The sequence below is a fragment of the Eumetopias jubatus genome, unplaced genomic scaffold (genome assembly GCF_037043125.1).
Source record: "Eumetopias jubatus isolate StellerSeaLion01/CBP00866 unplaced genomic scaffold, mEumJub1_p1.0 scaffold_3, whole genome shotgun sequence".
Classification (NCBI taxonomy): domain Eukaryota; kingdom Metazoa; phylum Chordata; class Mammalia; order Carnivora; family Otariidae; genus Eumetopias; species Eumetopias jubatus.
The window spans coordinates 112,735,042-112,753,528 of NW_028274809.1; the positions used below are offsets into that span (position 1 = coordinate 112,735,042).

Here is an 18,487-nt window from a genome sequence, read left to right on the forward strand (position 1 = left end):
GTGACCATTAACCCAGAAGCTCTTAAAACCCTGGCTTTAGGGGTTTTAAGGAAGTTACATTAGGTAGGTGTGACTGATTACATTACTGACCACTGGTGACTGAACTTAATCCCCAGCCTCTCCCCATCCCTGCAGGTCCAGGGATGGGGCTGAAAGTTCTAACCTTCTAATCACAAGGCTGATTTCCCTGGCAATCAGCCCCACCCTAAAGTTATCTAGGGGCCCAGCAAGAGTTACCTCACCAGCATAAACACATATGGTTGAAAGGGGCTCATTATGAATAACAAGATACTCCTAGAACCTCTATCTCAGGAAATTCCAAAGGTTTTAGTTCACATAGTTCTTGTATCACAAAAATCACAGCCATCTGGTCTAACTCTCCATCCTGATCTCTGTGTCAGCTGAGGAAGACAACAAAGTCATTTTACCTCACTGGCCATCTGGCATTTACCTAATACCTCCTCAGTAGGGCCAATACAAACCCTCCCCCCACCCCCCACCTCCCCCCACTCCCACTCTAGGCTTTGGGCTCAACACTCTGCCCACCTTACTAAATCTAACACCACTCGACAGACATAAAGCAGCCCAGGAACACTAAGATTTAGCTCTGTCAAGGATTTGTGGCTTCTCCTAATATGACCAGCGTCCTGGGGCTCTGGAGTCCACTGCCTCAGCTTTATACCTAGTGTGCCCAGTCGAATTCACACAGCCCAGTCATATGTGCACTGGTGTCAACAGGCCAAGTGGCCAGTCAGAGCAGAATACCAGAAGTCAAGAAAGAGTGTGATAAATTTAACTCCATAAAAATAAAAATCTGAGTGGCAAAAAAAAAATCAAAAAAAGATTAAGAAAAACATTTACAACTATATGGCAACAATGAGCTAATTTCCTTCAAGTAAAGCTCACATATACCAGAAATGACAATCACCTGGCAATTCACAAGAAAACAAACATTAATGGGCAATAAATTTGTTAAGATATTCAATTTCTCTCTCAATTCAACACACAAAATTCAAAACACAAGTTAACAAAAACACCTATCAGATAGGCACAAATGAAAAAAAAACTGATACTCAGGAGTAAGCATGATGGCAGGAATGAAAACTGTTGCACGCTTCTGGGAGAAGGATTTGACATCTATCAAAATTTTAAATGTTCATAAACTCTAACCCAGAGATTTCACCATTACTAGGATTAAACCTCATTGATACATGTGCAGAGGTCTACCAACAAATCTGTATATTCATGGCAATGTTGCTTATATTGCAAAACAGTAGCTCCAACCAAAGTGATCCACGTCAGAAGATGGCTCAAAGGGTGCCTCCACACATGACAGATCATTATGCAGATATGAAAAAGGACGTAGAACAGTGTGTGCTGATACCTGCACAATTGTTTTGGGGAAGGAATCACAGAAACTGTTAACCACATAGATCTTTGAGGCGAGAAAGAAGGCACTGCTGTGTATGTATCAGAAAAGAAAGTGACTAGGGGCACCTGGATGGCACGGTCGGTTGAGCAACCAACCCTTGGTTTCGGTTCAGTGAGTGAGCTCAGGGTTGTGAGATGGAGCCCGGCATCAGGCTCCGCACTCAGTGAGGAGTCTGTTTGTCTGCTTGATACTCACTCTCCCTCTCTCTCTGCCCCACCACCCACCCTTCACATGCAAGAATGCTCTTTAAAATAAATAAATCTTCAAAAAAAAAAGTGCCTATTCAGTCCTATTATACCTTTCTTTATATTAATACTTAAAATTTTTAACAACTTGCATGTATTATACCTTTTTTCTTTAATCAACAGAGTTTAGGGGCCCCTGGTTGCCTCAGTTGGCGAAACATGTAATACTTGATCTTGGGGTTGTGAGTTTGAGCCCCATGTTGAGAACAGAGATTACGTTTTTTGAGGGGGGCATAAAGATTACTTTTTTTTTAATTAAAAAAAAATAAGGGTGCCTGGGTGGCTCAGTCAGTTAAGCATCTGACTTCGGCTGAGGTCTTGATTTTGGGGTCCTGGAATCAAGCCCCAAGTCAGGATCCCCACTCAGTGGGAAATCTGCTTGTCCCTCTCCCTTTGCCTCTGCCCCTCCCCCTACTTGTGCTCTCTGTGTCTCTCTAATAGGTAAATAAAATCTTTAAAAAAATAGATCTTACTTGGAGATTTTATGTGGACCAATTTAGTTTTCTACTTTAGCATTTTTAGGTACTCTCTTAAACAGTTGGATGGTTAGCAAAAAGGAGGAAAAGTCCAGTGGGCACCTGAAAAGAACAAATCAGCCCTCCCCCCATCTTTAATTTTTCCCATGGCAAGTATGACTAAATTCTCACCATTCTCCAAATCTTTACAAGAAGAGCTACATAAGCTTGGTTCATCCTATACTCCAGCAACTCCAAAATCTCGTACTCAAGGTTCTTAATGTCCTTGTGATTTCTGCCAACTCATGCTGTCTGTCCTCTCTAAGAAAGTTAATAAGTTTTTCATCTTTCCCCATTTTTCTCCCACACACCCAGGTAAACTAGAAACAGAAATGCAGTCTCTCCCATTTTTCCCACTGGACATGCATGCTGCTCACTGCTGACTAGAGGGGACTAGCCCAAGGGCCGCTGACTAGATGGCTAACAGCACCTATCACTGGACCAGGAAACCCACTCTAATCCAAGGCACTCTGTTAGGCAAAATGACAGTTTATTATTTAAACTGGGTTGAACTGGTTTGCTAAACTCGCAGAAAAAAATTGGAAAAACAAAAACAAAAAAACCCTGCAGCCAGAAACAATCATTTACTTCCAAACAGATACCATCATATCTTCATCCAACAAATATTGAGTGCTAATATGTGCCCAACCTTGTAGTAGGCACTAAGAACACAGCAGTGATCAAGCTAAAGTCCCTGTGTTCATGTAGCTTACACTGTAGGAAAAATATTGCTTAAACTTAAAAATTAAAAAGATCAGTGGGGAGGAGCAAGATAGCAGAGGAGCAAGAGACCTAAATTTCGTCTAGTCCGAGGAATTCTGCTAGATAGTTATGAAACCATTCTGAACACCTCAAACTTGATAGGAGATTGAAAAAAAGAATAGCAACAATTCTATGAACAGAAAAGAGACCATTTTCTGGAAGGCAGGACACGCGGAGAAGTGAATCCTAGGCGATATTCAGGAAGGTAAGATGGCAGGGGGAGGGGGCCTCCATCAGCCACTATGAGCAAGTGATAGAGCCGCGGAGCACAAAATCAGAACTTTCAGAAGTCGGCTCGGCTGAGGGAAGTCCAGTGGCTGGGGGGTGGGGGGGTGGGGGGAACCTCTCTGGGACAGTGTGGTCTCAGGAAGACCAGGGAAGCCTGAGAGTGGCAGAGCTCCCAGGTATCAGAGCAGGGAAGCCAGCTGCAGAATCGGGGAAAATCCCCTTCTTGCCCTGGGAGGAGCAGCGCGGGAGCGAACCGCAGGGATCTGCTCGGTTTGGGGACTCCACAAGGGGTCTGGTGCCAAGGATGGAAACCCTCGGTCACAGGCCAGGTGAGCATGGAGTGCAGCCAGAGACCAGTGAGATGGGAGAGATTGACTGCTTTTCTCTGGGGGCGCACTGAGGAGCGGGGCCCTGAGTTCTCCGCTCCTCCGGGGCGGAGATTGGGAGGTCGCCATTTTCACTGTCTTCCAATGCTGTACAGAAAGCTTGCAGGGAACAACAGCTCCCGAGAGCAAACCCAAGATTGCTTAGCCCGACACGGCAAGGGCGGGGCAATTCTGTCTCCGGCAAAGACATTTGGGAACCACAGCAACAGGCCCCTCCCCCAGAAGATCAGCACGAACAGCCAGCCAAGACCAAGTTTACCGATCAATGAGAATGGCAGAACTCCAGCGCTAGGGGAATACTGCACATAAAATTCATGTTTTTTTACCCTGATTCATTAGTCTTTAAAAGTTAATTTTTTAACTGTTTTTTTTTAATTTTTTCCCTTTTTTAACCATCTTATCAATCCTTTTAAAAAAACATTTTTATTTTTCATTTTCAGAATCATATTCTATACGTTCATAGTAGTTACTCTTATTTTTGGCAGATATTATAAGTGGTTCTCTCTTTAAAATTTTGAGACACAGTTTCTACTAACATATCAAAATATACCCTGAACCTATAGTGTATAGCTTTGTTCTATTCTCCTGCCTGATCACATTCTCTCCCCCTTTTTTCTTCTTTCTTTCTTTCCTTTTTTATAATCCTCCTCTTTCTTTTTTCAAACATCTTATCAATTCTTTTTAAAACTTTTTATAATTTTCATCTTTACACCCATATTCCATCCCTTCATCGTATCAATCCTTATTTTGTACATATTTAAGTCTTTCTTTAAAATTTTAGGAGGCACTTTCTTCTAACAGACTAAAATACACCCAAAATCTAGTGTGTGGCACTGATCTATGCACCAGCCTGATCATATTTGATCATATTCTGTTTTTTGTTTTGTTCTGTTTTTGTTTGTTTTTATCTTTCTTTTTTTCTTTCTTTCCAATTCTTTTCCCCTGGTTTGTGTTTTCTGTTCTAATTAGAGTATATTTTCTGGGGATGTTGTTAACCTGTTAGCATTTTGTTCTCTCATTCACCTATTCTCCTCTGGACAAAATGACAAGACGAAAAAATCACCACAACAAAAAGAACAAGAGGTAGTACCATCTGCCAGGAACCTACTCAATACGGACATTAGTGCGATGTCAGACCTAGAGTTCAGAATCATGACTTTAAAGATACTACCTGGGCTTGAAAAAAACGTGGAAGTTATTAGAGAATCCCTTACTGGAGAAATAAAAGAACTACAATCTAACCAAGTCAAAATCAAAAAGGCTATTAATGAGGTGCAATAAAAAATGGGGGCACTAACTGCTAGGATAAATGAGGCAAAAGAGAGAATCAGCGATATAGAAGACCAAATGATGGAAAATAAAGAAGCTGAGAAAAAGAAAGATAAACAACTACTGGATCACGAGGGAACAATTCGAGAAATAAGCGATACCATAAGACGAAACAACATTAGAATAATTGGGATACCAAAAGAATAAGAGAGAGAGGAGCAGAACTTATATTAGAGCAAATTAAACCAGAGAACTTCCCTAATGTGCGGAAGGAAACACGCATCAAAATCCAGGAGGCACAGAGAACCCCTCTAAAAATCAATAAAAATAGGTCAACACCCCGACATCTAATAGTAAAACTTACGACTCTTAGTGACAAAGAGAAAATCCTGAAAGCAGCTCGGGAGAAGAAATATGTAACTTATAACGGTATTAGATTGGCAAGAGACCTATCCACGGAGATCTGGCAGGCCAGAAAGGGCTGTCATGATATATTCAGAGCACTAAATGAGAAAAATATGCAGCCAAGAACACTATATACAGCTAGGCTGTCATTGAAAATAGAAAGAGAGATAAAAATCTTCCAGGAAAAACAAAAACAAAAGGAATTTGCAAACACGAAACCAGCCCTACAAGAAATCTTGAAAGGGGTCCTCTAAGCAAAGAGAGAGCCTAAAAGCAGCATGGACCAGAAACGAATACAGACAATATACAGTAACAGTCACTTTAGAGGCAATATAATGGCACTAAATACGTATCCTTCAATAGTTACGATGAATGTAACTAGGCTAAATGCCCCAATTAAAAGACACAGGCTATCAGATTGGATTAAAAAACAAAGCCCATCGATATGCTATGTGCAAAAGACGCATTTTAGACCCAAAGACGCCCCACATTTAAAGTGAAGGGGTGGAAAACCATTTACCATGCTAACGGACACCAAAACAAAGCTGGGGTGGCAATCCTTATATCAGACAAATTAGATTTTAAAACAAAGGCTGTAATAGGAGATGAGAAAGGACACTATATCATACTTAAAGGATCTATCCAACAAGAAGATCTAACAATTGTAAATATCTACGCCCCTAACATGGGAGCAGCCAATTACATAAGGCAATTAATAACAAAACCAAAGAAACACATTGACAACAATACAATAATACTAGGGGACTTTAAAACCCCCCTGACTGAAATGGACAGATCATCTAAGCAAAAGATCAACAAGGAAATAGACTTTAAATGACACACTGGACCAAATGGACTTCACAGACATATTCAGAACATTCCATCCCAAATCAATGGAATACACATTCTTCTCTAGTGCCCATGGAACACTCTCCAGAATAGATCACATCCTAGGTCACATATCAGGTCTCAACCACTACCAAAAGATTGGGATTATTCCCTGCATATTTTAGGACCACAATGATTTGAAACTAGAACTCAATCACAAGAGGAAAGTCGGAAAGAACTCAAATACATGGAGGTTAAAGAGCATCCTACTACAAAATGAATGGGTCAACCAGGAAATTAAAGAAGAATTTAAAAAATTCATGGAAACCAATGAAAATGAAAACACAACTGTTCAAAATCTTTGGGATACAGCAAAGGCAGTCCTGAGAGGAAAGTATATACCAATACAAGCCTTTCTCAAGAAACAAGAAAGCTCTCAAATACACAACATAACCCTACACCTAAAGGAGCCAGAGAAAAAACAGCAAATGAAGCCTAAACCCAGCAGGAAAAGAGAAATAATATTCAGAGCAGAAATCAATGAAATAGAAACCAAAAGAACAGTAAACCAGATCAACGAAACTAGGAGCTGGTTCTTTGAAAGAATTAACAAGATTGATAAACCCCTGGCCAGAATGATCAAAAAGAAAAGAGAAACGACCCAAATAAACAAAATCATGAATGAAAGAGGAGAGATCACAACCAACACCAAAGAAATACAAACAATTATAAGAACCTATTAAGAGCAACTCTATGCCAGCAAATTAGATAACCTGTAAGAAATAGATGCATTCCTAGAGATGTATCAACTACCAAAATTGAACCAGGAAGAAATAGAAAACCTGAACAGACCTGTAACCACTAAGGAAATTGAAGCAGTCATCAAAAATCTCCCAACAAACAAAACCCAGGGCCAGATGGCTTCCCAGGGGAATTCTACCAAACATTTAAAGAAGAATTAATACCTATTCTTCTGAAATTGTTCCAAAAAATAGAAATGGAAGGAAAACTTCCAAACTCATTTTATGAGGCCACCATTACCTTGATCCCCAAACCAGACAAAGACCCCATCAAAAAGGAGAATGACAGACCAATATCCTTGATGAACATGGATGCAAAAACTCTCACCAAAATACTAGCCAATAGGATCCAGCAGTACATTAAAAGGATTATTCACCATGACCAAGTGGTATTTATCCCTGGGCTGCAAGGTTGGTTCAACATCCACATCAATCAACGTGATACAATATATTAACAAAAGAAAGAACAAGAATCATATGATCCTCTCAATAGACGCAGAGAAAGCATTTGACAAAGTACAGCATCCTTTCTTGATCAAAACTCTTCAAAGTATAGGGATAGAGGCTACATACCTCAATATCATAAAAGCCATCTATGAAAAACCTACAGCGAATATAATTCTCAATGGGGAAAAACTGAGAGCTTTCCCCTAAGGTCAGGAACGCGGCAGGGATGTCCACTCTCACCACTGCTATTCAACACAGTATTAGAACACCTAGCCACAGCAATCAGACAACAAAAAGAAATCAAAGGCATCCAAATCGGCAAGGAGGAAGTCAAACTCTCACTCTTTGCAGACGATATGATACTTTATGTGGAAAACCCAAAAGACTCCACCCTAAACTGCTAGAACTCATATAGGAACTCAGTAAAGTAGCAGGATATAAAATCAATGTACAGAAATCAATGGCATCCCTATAAACCAAGAAGACAGAAGAGAGAGAAATTAAGGAGTCGATCCCATTTACAACTGCACCCAAAACCATAAGACACCTAGGAATAAATCTAACCAAAGAGGCAAAGGATCTGTACTCAGAAAACTATAAAATCCTCATGAAAGAAATTAAGGAAGACACAAAGAAATGGAAAAACGTTCCATGCTCATGGATTGGAAAAACAAACATTCTGAAGATGTCAATGCTACCTAGAGCAATCTACACATTCAACGCAATCCCCATCAAAATACCATGCACTTTTTTCAAAGAAATAGAACAAATCATCCTAAAATTTTTATGGAACCAGAAAAGACCCCAAATAGCCAGAGGAGTGTTGAAAAAGAAAAGCAAAGCTGTCGGGATCACAATTCCGGACTTCAAGCTCTATAACAAAGCTGTCATCATCACGACAGTATGGTACTGGCACAAAAACAGACACACAGAATAATGGAACAGAATCGAGAGCCCAGAAATGGACCCTCAACTCTATGGTCAACTCATCTTTGACAAAGCAGGAAAGAATGTCCAATGGCAAAAAGACAGGCTCTTCAACAAATGATGTTGGGAAAATTGGACAGCCACATGCAGAAGAATGAAACTGGACCATTTCCTTACACCACACACAAAAATAGACTCCAAATGGTTGAAAGACCTAAATGTGAGACAGGAGTCCATCAAAATCCGAAAGGAGAACACAGGCAGCAACCTCTTCCACCTCAGCTGCAGCAACTTCTTCCTAGAAACATCGCCAAAGGCAAGGGAAGCAAGGGCAAAAATGAACTATTGGGATTTCATCGAGATAAAAAGCTTCTGTACAGCAAAAGAAACAGTCAACAAAACCAAAAGACGACAGAATGGAAGAAAATATTTGGAAATGAAAACTCAGATAAAGGGCTAGTATCCAAAATCTATAAAGAACTTATCAAACTCAACACCCAAAGAACAAATAATCCAGTCAAGGAATGGGAAGAAGACATGAGCAGACATTTGTCCAAAGAAGACATCCAAATGGCCAACAGACACATGAAAAAGTGCTCAACATCGCTCAGCATCAGGGAAATCCAAATCAAAACCTCAAGGAGATACCACCTCACACCAGTCAGAATGGCTAAAATGAACAAGTCAGGAAATGACAGATGTTAGCGGGGATGTGGAGAAAGGAGAATCCTCCTACACTGTTAGTGGGAATGGAAGCTGGTGCGACCACTCTGGAAAACAGTATGGAGGTTCCTCAAAAAGTTGAAAATAGAGCTACCGTACGATCCATCAATTGCACTACTGGGTATTTACCCCAAAGATACAAATGTAGGGATCCGAAGGGGTACGTGCACCCCAATGTTTATAGCAGCAGTGTCCACAATAGCCAAACTGTGGAAAGAGCCAAGATGTCCATCCACAGATGAATGGACAAAGAAGAGGTGGTATATATACACAATAGAATATTATGCAGCCATCAAAAGGCATGAGATCTTGCCATTTGCAACGATGTGGATGGAAGTGGAGGGTGTTATGCTGACTGAAATAAGTCAATCAGAGAAAGACATGTATCATATGACCTCACTGATAGGAGGAATTCTTAATCTCAGGAAACAAACTGAGGGTTGCTGGAGTGGTGGGGAGTGGGAGGGAGGGGGTGGCTGGGTGATAGACATTGGGGAGGGTATGTGCTATGGTGAACGCTGTGAATTGTGCAAGACTGTTGAATCACAGATCTGTACCTCTGAAACAAATAATGCAATATATGTTAAGGAAAAAAAAAGCAGCAGCAGGAGGGAAAGAATGAAGGGGGGTAAATCGGAGGGGGAGAGAAACCATGAGAGATGATGGACTCTGAGAAACAGAGGGTTCTAGAGGGAAGGGGGGTGGGGGGATGGGTTAGCCTGGTGATGGGTATTAAAAAGGGCACGTTCTGTGTGGAGCACTGGGTATTATGCACAAACAATGAATCATGGAACTCTACTTTAAAAACTAATGATGTAATGTATGGCGATTAACATAACAATAAAAAATTTAAAATAAATCGTTAATCTGCATTTTTACATATTCTATCCCTTCACTGTATTTAACTATATATATATGTTTTTCTTTCTTCAAAGTTTTGGGATACAGTTTCTTCCCAGAGACCAAAATATACCCTAAATCTAGTGTATGGCTTGGTTCTAGTGTCCTGCCTGATCACATTCTCTTTTTTTTTTTAATTTTTTTTTCTTTTCTCAACCAACTTATCAATTCCGTTTTTAAAATCTTTTTTAATTTTCATCTTTACAATCATATTCTTTCCCTTCATCGTATTTACCCTCATTTTGGTATACATACATAAGTTTTTCTTTCTTTAAATTTTTGGGAGGAAGTTTCTTCTAACAGGCCAATATACACCCAAAATCTAGTGTGTGGCTCTGTTCTAGTCACCAGCCTGATCATATTCTTTTTTTTTTTCCTTTCTTCCCCGCCCCCCCCCAGGTTTTCGGGTCTCTTCTGATTTGTTTAGTGTTTTTTCTGGGCTCATTGTTACACTTTTAGCAATTTGTTCTCTCACTTATCTATTCTTTTCTGGACAAAATGACAAGACAGAAAAACTCACCTCAAAAAAAAGAATAAGAGGCAGTACCAACTGCCAGGGACCTAACCAATACTGACATTAATAAGATGTCAGAACTAGAGTTCAGAATGATGATTATAAAGATACTAGCTGCACTTGAAAAAAGCATAGAAGACACTAGAGAATCCCTTTCTGGAGAAATAAAAGAACTAAAATCTAACCAAGTCGAAATCAAAAAGGCTATTAATGAGGTGCAAACAAAAATGGAGGCTCCACCTGCTAGGATAAACGAGGCAGATGAGAGAATGAGGGATATAGAAGACCAAATGATGGAGAATAAAGAAGCTGAGAAAAAAAGAAACAACTACTGAATCACCAGGGAAGAAATCAACAGATAAGTGATACCATAAGATGAAACAATATTAGGATAACTGGAATCCAAGAAGAAGAAGAAGAGAGAGAGGGGCAGAAAGTATACTGGAGCAAATTATACTGGAGAACTTCCCTAAGGTGGGGAAGGAAACAGGCATCAAAATCCAGTAGGCACAGAGAACACCCCAACCTCAATAAAAATACATCAACACCCCGACATCTAATAGTAAAACTTACAAGTCTCAGAGACAAAAGAGAAAATTCTAAAGCAACTCGGGACAAGAAGTCTGTAACCTACAAAAATAGAAACATTAGACTGGCAGCAGACCTATCCACAGAGAGCTGGCAGGCCTAAAAAGGACTGGAATGATATACAGAGCACTAAATGAGAAAAACAAGCAGCCAAGAATACCATATCCAACTAGGCTGTCACTGAGAACAGAATGAGAGATAAAAAGCTTCCAGGACAAACAAAAACTAAAAGAATTTGTGAACACCAAACCAGTCCCACAAGAAATATTGAAAAGGGTCCTCTAAGCAAATAAAGAGTCTAAAAGTAACATAAACCTGGAGTGGGGAAAGATAGCGAAGGAGTAAGGGACCCTATTCCAACCGGTCCCTGGAACTGAGCTGGATATCTACCAGACCACTCTGAACATGCATGAAATCAGCCTGAGATGTAAGTAGATCTGGACCTCTAAAAACAGAATATCGCAGGCAGTTGGTTTTGAGGTACCAAGCAGGGAGCCGTGATTCCACGGACAGATATCAGAGGATATACGGAAGGGGGAGGGAGCCTGACCATGGGGATCCTACACCGCCAGTGAGCAAAAGCCTCCCGCACTGGGGACTGGGCACAGGCTCCCAGAGCAGTAGCGATGGGAAAAAGACTTTAAAAGGGCAGCCCCCCAGAGGGAAACCTGGAGCGGCAGACTGAGCCTGCAAACTGGGAGTGGCTGGCGGTTTTAAAATCACAAAGGGCAGAGACGTGCCCTGACCTGGAGGAGAGGACTGGGAGCGCTGCTGAGAAGCGCACAACCCAGGACGCTGCAGTTTAGGGCAGCACGGACAGAAATGGAGACAGTGTGGCCTGGAGAGCTCAGTGAAGAACACACTGAGATCTCTCTGCTCTGAGGGAGAGGGTTGGAAACAGTCTCTTCTGCTCTCTTGGAAGAGAGGCGAAAGCCGCCAGAGAACAAAAGTCCCAAAACACCGGTTTCCACTGAGCCCACCCCGGGCCACAGGGGGCAGGGCAACTATGCCCAAACAGGGTTGCCTGAGTAACAGTGTGCAGGCCTCTCCCCCAGAAGACAGACTGGGAAAAAAAGAGACCAACAACCCTAAGGTCCCTATACTACAGGTGCATCTTGCATGCGTTCTGGTCAATAATTTGGACTCTAAACATTCCCTCAACCACCCATCAACAGAACGACTAGGAGGAGGAACCCCCAAAATAAGAAAGACTCAAGAGACTGTGACTTCTGCCACAGATTTACAAATGGATACAGATATAACCAAGATGTCGGAAATGGACTTCAGGGTAACAGTTATGAAGACAATAGCTAGAATGGAGAAATCGATTAATGGGCAACACAGAGTCTAAGGGCAGAAAGGAAAGCTGAATTAGCAGAAATTAAAAATGCTATCAATGAAATCCAATCCAATCTAGATAATCAGCTAGGGTAAGTGAAGGAGAAGAACAAATTAATGACCTGGAAGACCATTCAATAAATGAAAAGGGAAAAGAGGAGGCCAGGGGAAAACAACACAGAAGCCATGAAAATAGAATCAGAGAAATAAGTGACACCATGAAACATTCCAATGTCAGAGTTATTGGAATCCCTGAGGGGGTGGAGAGAGAGGACTAGAAGATATATTTGAGCATATAATAGCTGAGAACTTCCCTAATCTGTGGAATGAAACAAACATTCGTGTCCTACAGGCAGAAAGGAAACTCCCAAGATCAAGGAAAATAGGCCAACATCCCGGCATGTAATAGTAAAACTGGTAAATCTCAGAACCAAGAAAACCATCTTAAGGGCAGTTAAGGGGAAGAGATTCCTTACGTACAGAGGGAGGAACATAAGAATAACGTCAGACCTATCCACAGAGACCTGGCAAGCCAGAAAGGCCTGGCAAGACATATTCAGGGTACTAAACGAGAAGAACATGCAACCAAGAATACTTTATCCGGCAAGGCTGTCCTTTAGAATGGATGGAGAGATGCAGAGCTTCCAAGACCGGCAGAAACTGAAAGAATATGAGACCACTAAGCCGGGCCTGCAAGAAATATTAAGGGAGAGTTCAATAAAATGAGAAAGACCCCAAGAGGAATATAGAAAAGAAATTTATAGGGACAATCTATAGAAACAAGGTCTTCACAGGCAACATGATGACATAAATTCGTATCTTTCAATAATCACTCTCAATGTGAATGGCCTATATGTTCCCATAAAATGGCACAGGGCTGCAGATTGGATAAAGAGACAGGACCCATCCATATGCTGTCTACAAGAGACTCATTTTGAACCTAAAGTTACATCCAGACCGAAAGTGAAGGGATGGAGATCCATCTTCTGTTCCAACAGACCTCAGAAGAAAGCTGGGGTAGCAATTCTTATACCAGGCAAATTAGATTTTAAAGTAAAAACTGTAGTTAAAGACACAGAAGGACACTGTATCATTCTTAAAGGGTCTATCCAACAAGAAGATCTAACAATTGTAAATATCTACGCCCCCAACATGGGAGCAGCCATCTACATAAGCCAACTGTTAACCAAAAAAAAAGAGTCATATTGATAACAATATGTTAATTGTAGGAGACCTCAATACTCCACTTTCAGCAACAGACAGATGGTCTAAGCAGAAAATCAACAAAGAAACAAGAGCTTTGAATGACACACTGGACCAGATGGACTTCATAGACATATACAGAACATTCCACCCTAAAACAACAGAATACTCATTCTTCTCGAGTGCACACAGAACTTTCTCCAGAATAGACATCATAGTGGGTCACAAATCAAGTCTCAACCAATATCAAAAGACTGAGATTATTCCCTGCGTATTCTCAGACCATAATGCTTTAAAACTGGAAGTCAATCACAAGAAAAAATTTGGAAGAAATTCAAACACTTGGAAGCAAAAGACCACTCTGCTCAAGAATGTTTGGGTCAGGGATGCCTGGGTGGCTCAGTCAGTTAAGCGTCTGCCTTTGGCTCAGGTCATGATCCCAGGATTCTGGGATCAAGTCCCACATCGGGCTCCTTGCTTGGCATAGAGCATGCTTCTCCCTCTACCTGCTCTGCCTGCCGCTCCCCCTGTTTGGGCTCTCTCTGACAAAAAAATGAATAAAATCTTTAAAAAAAAAAAAAAGGAATGTTTGGGTCAAGCAGGAAATCAAAGAAGAACTTAAACAATTCATGGAAACCAATGTGAATGAAAACATATCTCTCCAAAACCTATGGGATACTGCCAAGGGAGTCCTACGGGGGAAATACATAGCCATCCAAACCTCACTCAAAAAAAAAACAGAAAAATCCCGAATTCACCAACTAACTTTACACCTTAAAGAACTAGAGAAAAGGCAACAAATGATGCCTAAGCCACACATTAGAAGAGAAATAATGAACATTGGAGAAGAAATCAATGAATTAGAAACCAGAAACACAGTATATCAGATCAACGAAAGTAGAAGTGGGTTCTTGGAAAGAATTAATAAGATTGATAAACCACCAGCCAGACAGAAAAAAGAAAAGAGAAAGGACCCAAATTAATAAAATTATGAATGAAAGGGGAGAGATCATAACTAACACCAAGGAAATACAAACAATTATTAGAAATTATTATCAACAAATATATGCCAATAACCTGAGCAATCTGGATGAAATGAAGGCCTTCCTGGAAACCTATAAACTGCCAAGACTGAAAAGGGGAAGAAACTGACAACCTGAATAGGCCAATAACCAGTAACGAGATTGAAGTCGTGATCAAGAACCTCCCAAAAAACAAGAGTCCAGGGCGTGATGGATTCCCTGGGAAATTTGACCAAACATTCAAAGAAGAAATAATACCTATTCTACTGAAGCTGTTTCAAAATACAGAAACAGAAGGAAAGCTTCCAGACTAATTCTATGAAGCCAGCATTACCTTAATCCCCAAACCAGGCAAAGACCCCATCAAAAGGGAGAATTTCAGACCGATATCCCTGACGAATATGGATTCCAAAATTCTCAACAAAATCCTAGCTAATAGGATCCAACAATACATTAAAATGATCATCCACCACAACCAAGTGGGATTTATCCCCGGGATGCAAGGGTGGTTCAACATTCACAAATCAATCAATGTGACAGATCACATTATTAAGAGGAGGGAGAAGAACCATATGGTCCTCTCAATTGATGCAGAAAAAAGCATTTAACAAAATACAGCATCCTTTCCTGATTAAAGACTCTTCAGAGTATAGGGATAAAGGGAACATTCCTCAAGTTTATAATATCCAACTATGAAAAACCCACAACAAATATCATCCTCGATGGGGAAAAGCTGAGAGCCTTTTCCTTAAGATCAGGAACACGTCAAGGATGCCCACTCTCACCACTATTGTTCAACATAGTACTAGAACTCCTAGCAACAGCAATCAGACAACAAAAAGAAATCAAAGGTATTCGGATTGGTAAAGAAGAAGTCAAACTCTCTCTTTTGGCAGATGACATGACACTTTACGTGGAAAACCCAAAAGACTCCACCCCAAAACTAGAACTCATACAGCAATTCAGTAATGTGGCAGGATACAAAATCAATGCACAGAAATCAGTTGTTTTCTTATACGTTAACAATGCAATTGTAGAAAAAGAAATTAGAGAAATGATTCCATTTACTATAGCACCAAAAACTATAAGATACCTCGGAATAAACCTAACCAAACAGGCAAAGGATCTATACTCTAGGAACTACAGAACACTCACGAATGAAATTGAGGAAGACACAAAAAGATGGAAAAACATTCCATGCTCATGGATTGGAAGAATAAACATGTCTATGCTACCCAGAGCAATCTATACCATCAATGCCATCCCGATCAAAATTCCAATGACATTTTTCAAAGTGCTGGAACAAACAATCCTCAAATTTGTATGAATCAGAAATGACCCCGTATCTCCAAGGAAATGTTGAAAAAGAAAAACAAAGCTGGGGGCATCACGTTGCCCGATTTCAAGCTCTATTACAAAGCTGTGATCACCAAGACAGCATGGTACTGGCACAAAAACAGACCTATAGACCAATGCAACAGAAGAGAGAGCCCAGATATGGACCCTCAACTCTATGGTCAAATAAGCTTCGACAAAGCAGGAAAAGATATGCAATGGAGAAAAGTCTCTTCATAAATGGTGCCGGGAAAATTGGACAGCCACAGGCAGAAGAATGAAACTTGACCATTCTCTAACACCATACACAAAAATAAACTCAAAATGGATGAAAAAGACCTCAATGTGAGACAGTAATCCATCAAAATCCTAGAGGAGAACATAGGCAGTAAGCTCTTTGACATCACCCACAGCAACGTCTTTCAAGATACATCTCCAAAGGCTAGTGAAACAAAAGCAAAAATGAACTTTTGGGACTTCATCAAGACAAAAAGCTTCTGCACAGCAAAGGAAAGAGTCAACAAAACAAAGAGGCAACCCACAGAATGGGAGAAGATATTTGCAAATGACACTACAGATAAAGGGCTGGTATCCAAGATCTATAAAGAACTTCTCAAACTCAACACCCAAAAAACAAATAATCAAGTCAAAAAATGGGTAGAAGATATGAACAAACCCTTTGAAGAAGACATACAAATGGCTAACAGACATGAAAAAATGTTCATCATCATTAGCCACTGGGGAAATTCAAATCAGAACTACAATGAGATACCACCTTACACCAGTTAGAACGACAAAAATTGACAAGGCAAGAAACAACAAATGTTGGAGGTTGTGCAGAAAGGGGAAGCCTCTTACACTGTTGGTGGGAATGCAAGTTGGTACAGCCACTTTGGAAAACAGGGTGGAGGTGCCTCAAAAAATTAAAAATAGAGCTACCCTATGACCCAGCAGTTACGCTACTCGGTATTTACCCCAAAGACACAGATGTAGTGAAAAGAAGGGCCATATGCGCCCCAATGTTCATAGCAGCAATGTCTCCAATAGCCAAACTGTGGAAAGAGCCAAGATGCCCTTCAACAGATGAATGGATAAAGAACATGTGGTCCATATATACAATGGAATATTACTCAGCCATCAGAAAGGATGAATACCCAACTTTTGCATCAACATGGATGGGACTGGAGGAGATTATGCTAAGTGAAATAAATCAAGCAGAGAACGTCAATTATCATACAGTTTCACTTATTTGTGGAACATAAGGAATAGCATGGAGGACATTCTGAGAAGGAAGGGAAAAATGAAAGGGGTGGAAATCGGAGGGAGAAATGAACCATGAGAGACTATGGACTCTGAAAAACAAACTGAGGGTGTTAGAGGGGAGGGGGGTGGGGGGATGGGTTAGCCCGATGATGAGTATTAAGGAGGACACGTACTGCATGGAGCACTGGGTATTATATGAATACAATGAACCGTGGATCACTACATCAAAATCTAATGATGTATTGTATGGTGACTAACATAACAAACATAAAAAAATAAAAACAAACAAACAAAAGTAACATAGACCTGAAAGGAACAGCAACAATAAACAATAACAGTCACCTTACAGGCAATACCGTGGCACTAAATTCGTATCTTTCAATAGTTAGCCTGACTGTAAATAGGCTAAATGCCCCAATCAAAACACAAAGGGTATCAGATTGGGATAAAAAAAACAAGACCCATTGATATGCTGTCTGCAAGAGACTCATTTTAGACCCAAAGACACCTCCAGATTTAAAGTGAGGGGGTGAAAAACCATTTACTATGCTAATGGACATCAAAAGAAAGCTGGGGTGGCAATCCTGAGATCAAATTAGATTTTAAACCAAAGAGTATAATAAGAGATGAGGAAGGACACTACATCATACTTAAAGGGTCTATCCAACAAGAAGATCTAACAATTTTAAATACCTAGGCCCCTAACATGGAAACAGCCAACTTTATAAGCCACTTAGTAACAAAATCAAAGAAACATATCGACAGTAATACAATAACAGTAGGGGACTTTAACACCTCCCCCTCACTGAAATGGACAGATCATTTAAGCCCAAAACCAACAAGGAGATAAAGGCTTTAAATGACACATTGCACCAGATGGACTTCCAGATATATTCAGAACACAGATATATTCAGAACGACATGGATGCAACTAGAGGGTATTATGCTAAGCGAAATAAGTCAATCAGAGAAAGACAATTATCATATGATTTCACTGATGCAAGGAATCTGAGAAACAAGACAGACGATCATAGGGGAAGGGAGGGAAAAATGAAACAAGATGAAACTGAGGAGACAGACCATAAGAGACTCTTCACCTCAGGAAACAAACTGAGAGTTGCTGGAGTGGAGGGGGGGTGGGAAGGACGGGGTGGCTGGGTGATGGCCATTGGGGAGGGTATGTGCTATGGTAAGTGCTATGAATTGTGTAAGACTGATGAATCACAGACCCGTACCCCTAAAACAAATAATACATTATGTCAATAAAAAAAAAAGAAATATAGACTGTTAAGATTGTTGCTTCTACTCTGAATCTGTTTAACTCCTATTACCAAAAATGTACAAAATAATTGGAAGT

General features: G+C 40.5%; 1 protein-coding gene across 3 annotated transcripts in view; it reads right to left on the reverse strand.

The window, feature by feature from the left end:
- The window catches only part of PLEKHB2 (pleckstrin homology domain containing B2), a 70,133-nt gene that overhangs the window by 39,991 nt on the left and 11,655 nt on the right, over positions 1 to 18,487 (reverse strand). The gene's annotated exons all lie outside the window — the stretch shown is intronic.